General features: G+C 42.0%; 1 pseudogene across 1 annotated transcript; it reads left to right on the top strand.

Moving 5' to 3' along the window:
* The first annotated feature begins 1261 nt into the window (after nucleotides 1–1261).
* Nucleotides 1262–11065, top strand: LOC311597533 (ATP synthase subunit gamma, mitochondrial-like; annotated as a pseudogene). Its single transcript has 3 exons — nucleotides 1262–1407; nucleotides 2845–2951; nucleotides 10465–11065. The product of its transcript is annotated as an ATP synthase subunit gamma, mitochondrial-like (transcript).
* The last annotated feature ends 2033 nt before the right edge of the window (nucleotides 11066–13098 follow it).

The raw sequence follows: 13098 nt of genomic DNA on the forward strand, positions 1-13098 counted from the left end.
TTGCTCCCTCTGGTTTGGCACCATTCCTGGTCTAGCAAGATGTCCTATTGCAGATGAGCCAGGCAATGTAATCTGGTTTCTTTTCTTTTTCTGTCTATAAACTGTACTTGTTTTTTTTGCAATCAGAAAGAGCACATCCAAGTCTATTCTGTTTTCTCACAACTCTGCAATTTCTTTGAAGCAATGAGGGAGTCTTTCATTATTATCTTCCTGCCTAACACTGGGCACAGAGAATAGTGTTCACAGATGAGTGTGTGGGAGGGTGGGGAGCCACTGACGGGGAAAAGTGGTCCAGATGCCATGTGAGAAGGAGAGCAAGTTTGATCTGGTCCACGTCCTTGAGATGATGAAGCTTCATCCCAGAAGATAAAAAGATGTTCATAGGCTCTGGTGGGTATGAGTCCAGAGCTGGGCTGAGGAGTCCAAAGAGGAAGATGTAGGAACCAATGGAACCTTTAAATCTTAAGAAGAGGGAAATCTCAGCACACGCTGCAACGTCCATGCAACTTTAGGACACTGGGCTATATGAAATAAGCTACAGATCAAAGGGCAGACACCACATGATTCCTCTTATACAAAATAGGTAGAAAAAACATCATAGTGGCTCTAAGTAAAATGGTAGGGTTTTTTGACAGCCAGTGGTAAAGGAATGAGGATTTATTCAGAATTTCTGTATGAGAAGATGGAAGAGGTACGGCGGTGGGCACATAGCAGTGTGGATGCTCTCAAGGGCACTGAAGTGCAGGTTTCAAAATGGTTAAAATCATGTCGGTGCATACTTCACCATTATAAAAAGATAAAAGAAAAGAGGATGTAGGGGAGGAGGGAAAGACGAGAAGAAAGGGGCGGGGAGGGAAGGCCTGACACGTGATCGTTCCTTTTTTTCTCTTTCCCCTAAGAATGCCTTGCTTCTGACACTTCTAGTCTTTTGTTTATTTATTATTCTTTAACAGTTTTACACACACACACACACACACACACACACACACACACACACACACACACTGTGGTTTGAATGAAAGAGGTCCCCTCATAAGCTTCTGTATTTGAATGTTTGGTCCTGTGTTGGTGGCACTGCTTGGATGTGGAACCTGGGTGGTTTGTCGCTGGGGGCAGACTCTGAGGGTTTGCCTTACCTCCAGTTCCCTTTCTGCTTCCTGCGTATAAACGGTTGCTTGTCAGCCTTAGGTATTACAGAGCAGTGTTCTCAGATGGAACGCACCTTTATCTTCTCATTATGTCTTCCGTGGCAACGCAAAACATGTCACATGACGAGTGCCACGTGCAGGAGGGAGGGCTGGCGTTTGGACTGGTGCTTGTTGCAGGGAATGCTGACCTGGGCAACAGCTGCAGGCACAACGTCTGCGAGGAGGTGTCTTGCCAATGCATGTCTGAAGTATCAGAGTGGTTGGTGCCTTTCAACCTAGGAAATTCACTTCTAGGGACAAATCAAATGGGAAGAATTAGAGGTCACGTTTCCTCAGCATCCTTGCTCTAACTTAGGACAGGAGAACACAGGAAACAACACACGAACAGGGATTGGTTAAGTTACTTATGGGTCAACTGTCTTTAGTAGATTGTTATGTAAACATGAAGAGAAAATAAAAAGGGGGGGTCATATAATGGTGTGGTACCAGGACTGCGGGAAGAAATAATAGACACATTCTTAAAGCAAAATGCCAATGGTTTTCTCTAAATGGAGGAGCTAGCTAAGACTTCTCATTTCTTCTCTGTGTTATTTTGTATTTCCTAAATATTTTAAACTACAAATGGGCAGTTATTTTTAATCCAGAGAAAAACAGATGTTGTTACAAAGTGTTTGTTAGACTCGAAGGTTTCTGCTCAAAGTGTTAGTGCCAGGTATGTGATTCAAATAGCCCTCCCCTCTCTCAGTTGCCACATCAAAAAATAGGGACACGGTATGGGTCTGCCAATGTAAGGTTATTGTTAGGTTTAAGGATAAAGTAGACGTAAAACATACATAAAGTTTATAAAAATACATAAAACATATACATTATATATTAAAAATTATACTTCTATTGTGAGATTGAAGGTCACTTATATAGCACAGTGACAGAACTGAAGTTAATGGACCAAAAATCCAAAATTATTCTGTTTGACATTCACTGTGCAGTGAAGACTCTAGGGGTGTCTCTTCTGTTTGATCTTAATGCTAAGATAAATAGGTTTTGTTTTGGTTTTAGCATCTAAGACAAAAACAAAATCCCCTTTTCTCTCAGTGAGGTGAGCTTGTTCCCTTACTGCGTAAACAGCCCGGCAGCAAGCAGCTCTCTTTTCATGGAGTATGGAGCACAGAGAAAACCTGTCACTTTCTCTTTGTCTTTAGCGGAATATTCAGCCAATAGGATAAAGGGAAACGTTTTGAAATGCAAGTTTCCTTTCTGGAGTTGCTCCTGCTCCGTGGCTAATTTGGATCTGGTCTCGGAGCAGAAGGAAGTATAAATTATAGCTAAACGGGACTATCGGAAACAATGAAAGAAGCGGTTATAAAGAGGATGGGGGCGGGGCCTGAGCGGGAGAACATTTGGGGAATGGAAATTAGACAGGTTCTGAAATATTTTCAGACCCGTTTACTGCCATCTGTTAGAAGTCTACGATGCTAGGGATTTATCATTTCCCATCAATGAATCCTCTGGCTATGGAAAACATTTGGTAAAAGATGATTACACTTCCTTCTTTGTGGTTAAAAAAAAGGAAAGGAGCTTGGAGCCGGGGTGGAGCCAGAATCCGGGCAAGCTCTTCTCAAGTGCTGCTGGCTGCATTTTAAAAAGATCAAGGCTGCTTTTCCTCCCTTCCTTTTTGGTCTAAAACCTGTTCTTTTAGCATGCTGCACATCTTGGGTTCGCACTGCCATAGACGACCCAGCTGTTTAGATCAAACTATAGGAAACCGGTTGTGCTGTGAAGCTATTTACAGAGCCCAAGAGCAAGGTCTGTCAATGCCCCGATTACCCATGAAATTTCTGAACCTGTAGCCACTTTAGCACTTGGATCCATTTTTCAGATTGCTGAGTTAAAAAAAAAAAGATGTACATGCTTGAGAGTTGGCTCAGTCAATGGGAAGACTTGCTGCACCAGCATAAAGACCCGCGGTAGACCTCAGTGCCCACTTTAAAAACCAAGTACCTGCTGACGCAGCCCTGCTATCCCAGCACTGGGGAGACCTCTGTGAGTTGTAGGCCAGCCTCCTCTACAAAGTGGGTCCAGGACAGACAGTCCAGGCTACACAGAGAAACCCTGTCTCAAAAAACAAAAATAAACAAACAGAAAACCCAAAATATCCCAAATAGATAAACAAAAGCCCAATTATGGCCATGTAAACAAGCTACCTATAACCTCCAAAGATGAAGGCAGGAGGATCACTTGGCTTTCTGGGTGCCAGTATAGGAGTTCCAGACTCAGTTAGAGACCTTTTCTCTAAGGTATAAGGCAGAGAGTGGGAGGATTTGGGATGCATAAATATGGCCAAAACACACTATAAAACTATCAAAGAATTTAACTAAAAGGAAAAGAGCAATTGAGCAAGAGACTTGACATCCTCCACTTGGCTCTATACTGTGGACACAGAAGCGTGTGTAGTCATCTACATATGTGTTCATAAACCACACACACGGCAGTTTTGCAGTTAAATGATTTTAGTCTTAGTCTCATAGATTAATGAGCTAATTCATAAAACGAACAACTCTTACTACAAAAGTGCCTCATTAGCCCTTTATTAGTTATTTTTCTCCTTCCTATGACAAAACACCTGACAAAAGCAACTTAACTAAGGTCAGGGATACTTTGGTGCAGCGTGAACGCACAGTTCGTCTCAGTACTGGAAGGCAAGGGAGCGAGGATGCCAGACAGCCGCTCATATTGCGTTTTCAGGTGACAAGCAAAGGGAGGAATTATTGTGCTCAGATTACATCCTCGGTTTTATTCAGCTAGGACTCCAACCAATGGAAAAGGGACACCCACATTTAGAGCGACTCTCCCTGCCTCCAATTGATGCTGTCTGGAAAATCCCTCACAGGCATGCTCACAGGCTTATCTCTGGGTGATGCAATGGAAATGTTCGTATAGCCAAGCTCTACAGTTCTCCACACCTGCCTGCTTCCCACCCTCCATCGACGCCTCATCTCATCCAAGTTAGAGTCAGAAGTGTCTCCAAGTCTAGTCTTCTAAGATGTACATGAACTCAATCTGTTTTAGGCATTCTTGGCTGCTCTGCTCCCTCCCTCCTCCTCTTTCTCCTCCTCTTCCTCTTTCTCCTCCTCCTCCTTCTTCTTCTTTCTCTCTCTCTCTCTCTCTCTCTCTCTCTCTCTCTCTCTCTCTCTTTCTCTTCTCTTCTCTTCTCTCTCTCTCTCTCTCTCTCTCTCTGCTCTCAGGTTTGTTTGTTTATGTATTTTATGAATATGGGTGCTTTGTCTTCATGTATGCCTGCACACCAGAAGAGTTTATCAGAACCCATGGGACTACAGTGACAGCCTGTTATGAGCTGCCAAGGGGATGGGGGGAATTGAACTCAGGACCTCTGGAAGAGCAGCCAGAGCTCTTAACCTCTGAGCCATCTCTCCAGCTGCATCTTGGTGCTTCTTAAAGAGACCAACCCAGCTATTCTTAACTTGGTTGTTTTCCTGGCTATTGTTTGAGGGGGCTATGTTATTCCTGTTTCCTAAAACTCGAAACTATGACAAGGAAGACTATAGAAAACATTGGTAACTGGGTTGGGAGGAGAGCAGAAATCCACTAGTTGAGAAACAACTTCAGGTGCATATGTGTGTGAATGTGGTGTACACATCTGTGAGTGTATGTGGAGGATAGAGATCAGCCTCACGTATATTTCTTCAAGATGCTGTCCATATTGTTTTTTTGAGACAGATCTCTCATTCTAAGCTGGCTAGCCGATGAGACCCAGGATCTGCCTGTGTGTGCCTTCAGAGATCTGGCACTGCAAGCTGGTGCCACCAAGCCTGCCTAGCTTTTTAATGTGGGTTCTGGGGATCAAATGCAGATTCTCATGGTGAGTGTTTTACCAGCTGAGTTCTCTCTCCAGCTGGTTACAGGCCTAAATCAAATTATTCTACAATTAATCTTGATTTTGATATTGGCAGAGATACACACACTTACCCATTTTGACTATAATGAATCCTTTATTCAGAAATACATTTTTTCCTTCAGGAAGCAGAAATAATATCATATTTTCAAAGCATTGCCACAGCATGTGCCAACTTTTAATCACTCATGCTTTCTTCAACCAAAGAGAACATCATCCTTGCATTGGTGGACTCCCAGACTCCCTCTGAATTTAAAAAGAAAAAGAGGAAATGGAGACAAAGAAACATGATCTATTTTAAAACGTTTGAGCTCAACATTGTTCTGTTGTCCCAAGTGTTTGCAGTTTTACTGACATTCACGGGGGGGGGGGGGTGTTACTCATAGAGTTGGTAACGTCCAAGTTCACAGGTTTTCAAGTTAACAGCAGTTTAAAAGACCCTTATATGTTGCAGGGTTTTGCCAACTGTGAAATACAGCCAATCATAAGATGAGACCACTGTTGTGTCAACAGAAAAAGGAAGTAGACATGGTCCAGGGAATGATGGGGTGCAGGTGCTGGTGTCTGAGAACCTCAGAGCATCTCTAGAATATAGTTTCTGGAGGAATAATTAATGTGCGTTGCCAAATCTGCTTTCTGCTTCCTTGAGCATTCTTCATTAGAAAGATAGCATCGCCAGAAGAAAAAGAAACAAAACTCATTTGACTGTATCCATGAATGTTTCTGCGAACGGAACATAATTTTGTGATTATGTTAATCAGATAAATGTGTTTTGTTTGGTTCAGAAAGACTGAAGAATTTTTGACCCAATTATGAAATTTACATTTTAAATATGAAACATGTGAGTATACACTCACAGATGACATAACATCCTCAAGTGTGTAAAAAAAAAAAAAAGGAACAATCTGACGGATGTTCACAGAGGACTGGACAGAGAAGACATGTCAGGTGTGAGTTAGTAATGTCGGCAGCTAGAATGTGTTTCTATTGCCAAAGCAGGCAGATGGAAACGCGGCTTCTGCATAGCATCCTGAGATCACTGTATTCCCCAGTCGTAGCTTCTTCCAGAGATGTGTTCTTCCTGCCAAGCCTGGCCATATGAGTCGTTGGACTAGATTGGTTTCAGTACTCAATGTCTTTTGGGGATGCTGGGGTAGCCTTAGTGCCAGCAAAACAAACAAACGTGTTCCTTACTCAACGGCTGGTATTGAAATCCTCCCATCCTTTCATAAGGTCTTTGGTTCTTGTCATATACAAACATCCCTCAAACTGTGCTTCTTTAATATCTGCTCTGATTTTTTTAACTTAGAATAACAGAGCAAACCCAGTGATCAAACCATTATTATATGAAATAATATGGCTTCAGTAATGTTTGTTACAGATGTATAGGTCATAGGAAACAACAAAAAGGTGACTAAGACTGTCTAAATGTTTGGAAAGGAGACTGGGTAAATACATCAGGGTACTTCAATACAAGGACGTGGTATACAGCCAGGGGGAAAATAAGGACTTTTTAAATATAGGAAAATACAGTTACAAAGGAATAAGGCATGTTATGAAACAATGTAAAATAGAATGTTATTATTCCAATTACCACTGCCCAGACAACTCAAACGGGACACATACTAACAGACAGACAGGACTTACTTACTAAATGATGGAGCTGCAGATAATTTAAATGATTATCGTTTTGCTCTCACGGGCATGTATGTGTATTTATCTGTGTGTATCTCTGCGTGTGGATTCTAATTTTTCTACAATGAAATTATACAAATCACAGAGCTCTGTATCTATTTGCAGTGACCAGTGCAAGGACTTAACTGTTACTGTGACTATGGTAACAATCAGTTGTGCACATTGTTCATGAATAATTTAATTCATTTTAGGACAATTTCTTTTTAATTTAATTTAGACAGTTCCATGTCTGTATACCGTATGGTGAAAGCAATCACCCTTGTTGCTTCGTACCCCTCTTCTATGCCTACTGATCCCCTTCCCCGCCAAGTATTTCTCCTCCTCACTTTATGTCGTGTGTGTGTGTGTGTGTGTGTGTGTGTGTGTGTGTGTGTGTGCAGGTGGTACACAGGTAGTCACAGCTGCTCTGTTCATTATTATATTGGCCATGCCATACATTTTGTAAGACCCACTCCATTCCTCGGATCTTACTATCTTTTCATCTCGTGTGTGTGTGTGTGTGTGTGTGTGTGTGTGTGTGTGTGTGTGTGATTCTCCCTCCCAGGGTCTTAGAATTGGTGTTCTAGATGTTTTATTTAGGGACAAGCACACAGGGTCCACTTATTTCCAGCATTCTGAGCAGCCACAAGTCTCTGTATTAACCATTGCACACTACAGAAAGAAATCTTCCTCTGAGGTAGGTGGCAGCACTGGTATGGGGTCCTGAGAACTGCCAGAAGTTGTTTTTGTCAATGTAAGTTAAAAAATTTAATCAATTTACTCCTGAGATCAGGTTTGCTTGGGTACATAAAAGAGAGAAGAGGGGGGCTATGGGCTTAATGTAGTGAACACTTGTGCCCTTCAGCAGGAAGAGGGTGAAGTGATGATGGAGAGGTGACAAAGGGTACTGCAAATGCTGGAGCAGGTTTCTCTTACTCCCTGGACCACCTTGGCTTGGCACAGTGTGCCTGTGGGATGATGATGTACTTGCCCAGAGGAGGTCAGGCCATTTGTTGATGTTTCCTCGTGGCACTGAATACTTTCCAGAATCAAGTCTGCAAAGATATTTAGAACCACTGAAAACACACAAATAATAACAAGTCTTCTTGCTTCCCGGAGATGCATTTCCATCTAATGTGTATATATTTCCATATCTCTGCATCTCTGTCAGTTATTGCTCCCATCATTCAAGTACAGTAAAAGCTCATTTTTAAATTAAATAAAAAATGGAAAACAATTACATATATGTTGGCTTTAATACAGACTTCGAGCTTTAAATAATTTAAAAATGAAGGCTACCTAATTTACAAGTCAAAAGAAGTTTCATCATTTTTTTTTTGCTATTTCCTCCAAATTGCTCTTTCTTCCTTATAAAATGTTAATTCAATTCAACTGACAGTAATGAGAATTGCAACTGAACAGATAACATATATACAGTTTCTCTCCTTGAAGCTATGACATCATCTTGGAAAATGTACACTTTATTCTAAAATGAATTCATATATTTTCAAATAAAGTCAAAGTTTTTATTTCAGTAGTGAATTCAGAAAAATATCCCCCTTGTAAGGGAATTGCAAAGGAACCATTTCCAAGAATAGTTTTTTAAAAAATTATTGATTTTTTTTTTTGGTGAATTTCACACCATGCACCCTAGTCCCACTCATCTTTCCATCCCTCCATATCTGCCCTCTGCCCTTGCAATCTCCCAAAAGAAAACAAGCAAATAACAAACAAACAAACAAAAAACCAAAACTATCTCATCATAGAAGCTGCAGTGTGTCACAGCATGTCACACAGTATACCCTTTTGTCAACACATCGTTACTTGAAAATGTTCATTACAATGAGTCATTTGGTCTGGTTCACGGCCTCTGGCTTCTGTTACACCGTCAATATTGGAAGACTCCTCTCAGATATCCTGTTGCTGCCCTGTGTCATGGAGATCCTGCAGGCTTGCTCTTCATGACTGGCCCCTTCGCTGCACTCCAGCAATTCATAGATGGGGTAGGACAACTCAAAGCCCCGGATTTGGGCCTGGGTGGTAGCTGCCAGCTACCTGTATCACTGGGGTAAGCTCTCTAGCTTTGCCCAGGTGAGAGTCAAGGACAGCTCTCCTTCCTGTGGCAGACAGCAAGGGCACAGCTAGTTCTACATCACTCACAACCCCAGGGCCAGCTCTCCTGTGCCTCCTGGGCAAGGTGCAGGGGCAGCTCTTTGGAATGCTACAACTAGTGAGGGGCAGGGCCAGGCCAGTCACCCTCAGGCCTTCAGAGCCAACTATCCCAGGCTGCCAAGGTAGGGGGAGAGCTCATGCTCTCTGGAAGGCTCACCTGCATCCATGCCACCTGGGCCAGATCTACTCTGCTGCTTAGGCATGGTGTGGCTGCTCTCCTGCATGGGGTAGGGCCAGCTTTCCTCCTGCCTGCCTCAGGTGGCAAAAGGCAGGCAGGTGGAGGGGAGGCATCTCACCTGAGCCAACACCACTGTGGCTGACAAGGAATGGGACCAGCTCTGTGTAGCCACCTCTTACTTTAACATGGCCTCAAGTGGCAGCCCAGACCAGGGACATCTGCATGCCCTTTGGTGGTAACATGGGCCAAGGACATTGATTCAGACTCCTGATGCTGCAGGGCCACAGACCTACACATGGCCCTGGGAGGCAGCATGCGCTGGGGCGTCACCATGGTCTCAGGTGGTAACACTGCTGCTTATCACTGGTACTTATCACCCCTGTGTCTTCAGTTCTGCCTCTCTTCAATGTGCACACATCCTTCTGCTTCTTCCTTGTCCATCCCTCCACCACTTACTTGCTTACCATGGTGGTGTCTGCCTGCCCAGAAGACCTCTGGGTGTCTTCTGCCTGCCTGTGCCACATGACCAGCGTGTGTGTGTGAGGGGGTGGGCCTCTTTCAAGGGATAGTTTTCTATGAGTCATAACTTACTTTGCACCCTCTATCTCCCTCTTATTTTTCTTTGGCAGCAAATTCTTATTGAAATTCATCATTAAAAGCTGAAAACTTATTTTTTGTAACAAAAGAGAAAAATAATGCCAACTGTCCTGAAAAAAAAAAATGGGAGTTGTAAAATAGTATTATGGAAAGAAAACAGAAATGTCAAGAAGTGTAAGAACATTCAGTGGCTCTTGTAGAATCTCTTAAAGAGGAAACCGCTTGGTTTTTGCTGAACTATATAGTTGTACAAGATAAAACTTTCCTGCTTGGTATGTATTTTGAGACTAGAATGAGACTTTCTGGAAAATATGTTCTTATTAATTTGAAGAGGTGAATATGATTTTATAAATCTATCCTTCTACCTACTCCTGACACCTCTTATTGGCCCGGGTACCATATTTCCAAAACCCTATTCAAGTGCTGTGGCATCAATTTAGAGTGACAATAGCTGTGATGACATCATCCTTAAAAAGTGAAACCCTCTTAATATTCTCCTTTTTCATCCACTGAGGCCGGAGTTGCCCATGAGCGGGTGGTGATCATTCACATAAACTAGCCATGGTTTTTATGCTGTTTATGTTTTTTTTTTTATGTTTAGAATAGAGTCCATTTCCCTACTCTCAGTCTTAGGCTAGCCTTAATGATACACTTTTGTAGTCCACAAATTTTTCAGAAGTGGCTTTGTCTAGCATCCAAGGATAGATCCGGGGGAATTCTTTTTTTTTCTTTCTTTTTTTTGTTTTTGTTTTTGTTTGTTTATTTGTTTTTTTAATCTGGGAGAGTTCTAATTGGTGTGTCCTTAGATCGAGGTGCCATTCACTCCTCATTGCCTAAATGGGTGAAGAATGAAGTGACCACCCTCACAGCAGCTGGAAAAGAAGTTATGATTGTTAGAATTAGTGAAAAAATTAGAGGCATACTTTATAGGACACACTCTGACCAATTTTTGGTGTCATTCAAAGATACGGGACGAAAGTCCCCTAATCTTGGAGATGTGTCAGTCGTTGCTCTTGGGTTGTTAAATTCTGGATATGAGTTTGATGAAGGCTCTACAATTTTTAATCAGTTCAAGTCTGTTATCTCCTGTAAGACAGAAGAGAGGCCCATCTTCCCTCTCAACACCATTGCAAGCGCTAAGAGCGGGAGCAGTGCGATGACACTGACGCGGATGTGCTGCAGAATTACCAGGAATACAGTCTGGCCAACATCATCTACTACTCCCTGTAGTAGTGAGCAGAGTGCCCGGATGACGGCCATGGACAACGCCAGCAAGAACGCTTCTGCTATGATTGACAAATAGCATTGCTGTATAAACGCAAGCATCAGGCTGCCATCAGGAAGGAGATGGTTGAAATTATCTGTGGGGCCGCTGCTCTGGATTAGTGAAATCAAGTTTTGCCTCAGACAAGAGCTAAGGAAGGAGAACAGCAAGGCAATTTTAACTGAATGCCGTCTTTGGCAGAAGAAACATGGTCTCCTGAGTTACAAAGACAGCAAGATGTTTTAAATTACCTTACAATAAACAAGTTACAATGAGAAAAAAAATTAGTGGGAAAAACTCACCGCTCCTGTACCATTTAAAAATATTCTTATCTAGTAGTACAATTCCACTGATTTTTTTTAATCAGCTAGGTTGATTTTGTTTGTTTTTCATCCTTTTAAATATATGTAAATGTATATGTAGCAATGGATGCCTGCTGTCTCATGTAACTTAGACTTAAGAAAAAAATGTGTAAGTAGTTGGGATAATATGATGTCAAATACTCTGAAACGTCACTTCTGGGATACAGGGAATTGGGTTACATGTTCTTTGTAGGTTTGATTAAATATAAGTTATTAGGCACCTTTAGTTTTCAGTACAACAGAATCAGGTGATGTTTTCATTTCAGATCTCTAAATACTTGTAGCTGAACTGAAGAATTGCTTTTCTGTTCTCTAAGGAAGATAGATAGTGTTTTATACTATACTCTAGTCTCAGTCTTTGGCCATTCCTATTTTCAGTCACTAATAAATGCCATTTCATTTTCCGGCTTTGATGCGGTGACATATGCTAATTCCCCTGCAGACGACTTGCACATTCTCACTGGCTTTCAGCTTTCACGGGGCCTCTTTGGGGCTGTAGAGAAGGCTTAGACACTCAATATTTGTGGGGTATATTTCTGGGAAAGCTTTGGATTCTAACTTTGGATCAAATGAATATAATTTTTAACACTAAAAATAGAAAATTAATATAATAAAACAAGTTTAGGTTTAAGGAGCTTCAATTGAAATGGTTCTTTTTTATTGCAATAAAACTTCAGAGACATTACATAATTATGTTGAGGAGAATGTCATTCTGTCCATGAGAACATCTGAAGTGTGTTGGTTATTTCTTTTATTAATTTTTATTCAGAAATTATAAAACATTCCTCTTTGCCTTTATAAAATATAATCAAAGTTATTGGCTTACGAGAAAAGTTTTTTAATCATTATAGTCTAGCATGTATAAACATAAATTTAATGTGTATTAAATGCTCATAATTTCCCAGGATCTGTTAGAAATATCTATTTATCTTCTCTTTTGTTTTTACAATCATTATCATGGAGCAGCATCATAAATTATCAAATAGACTCTGGCCAGGGAAGTGGGTAGGCCAGCTGCAGATCTTCACCTCTCTTTTCTCTCCTCCAAATACAACCCTCTACCTTTATCCTTGGCTCTGTAGTAGGCCACCTCTTGTGGCCTTCTCTTTCTCTCTGCCTGAATCTTCAGTGGATTACACAAACCTTCCACTCCAACCTTCCTTCCCCCTTATCCTGTGATCCCAGGCCGCACTCCAGCAAGCACTCCCTAGACAGCTACCAGCCAAGCCTGACAGAGAAGCAAAGAGGTCAGTGAAGCAGGGAGACTCCGTTCAATCTCCGCTCTCATCCCTTCTTTTCTACACATGCAATCCCTAAGTCTCATCTCCAGTTCTGTAGCAGATTACCTGTTATGGCCTCTGTTCACTCTCTGACCCAGTTCTCAGAGGATCAAGCTCCTGGTGGAACGCCTGCTTGCTTCCCTCCTCTGGATGCTGTCATATCCCCCTCCCCTCCTAGGCCATCCACATTCGCAATGCCTTGAAACACATTTAACCAGGAACCATCACAGTCCACACCCCTCAGGGTCCCAGAAGCACTTTTTATCATGGAATACATAGCTACCAAAACTGCCCTAAGAACCAGAGAGGGCAACAGAAACCAAAGAACAAAACACGCAACAAAGACAGAACTGCATACCAGTACCTAGAACTACAACCTTCCCAGATTCAGATATGTGCATGGCAGAGTACAAACACAATCAACAACAGCCAGGAAAATGTGGCCCTACTAGCTTCCTGTGACCCACCCCCCACACAGTAGGACCTGAGTATTGCAACATAGCTGAAGTACAG

This window comes from Acomys minous (genome assembly GCF_964271855.1).
Source record: "Acomys minous genome assembly, chromosome: 5".
In the NCBI taxonomy this organism is placed as follows: domain Eukaryota; kingdom Metazoa; phylum Chordata; class Mammalia; order Rodentia; family Muridae; genus Acomys; species Acomys minous.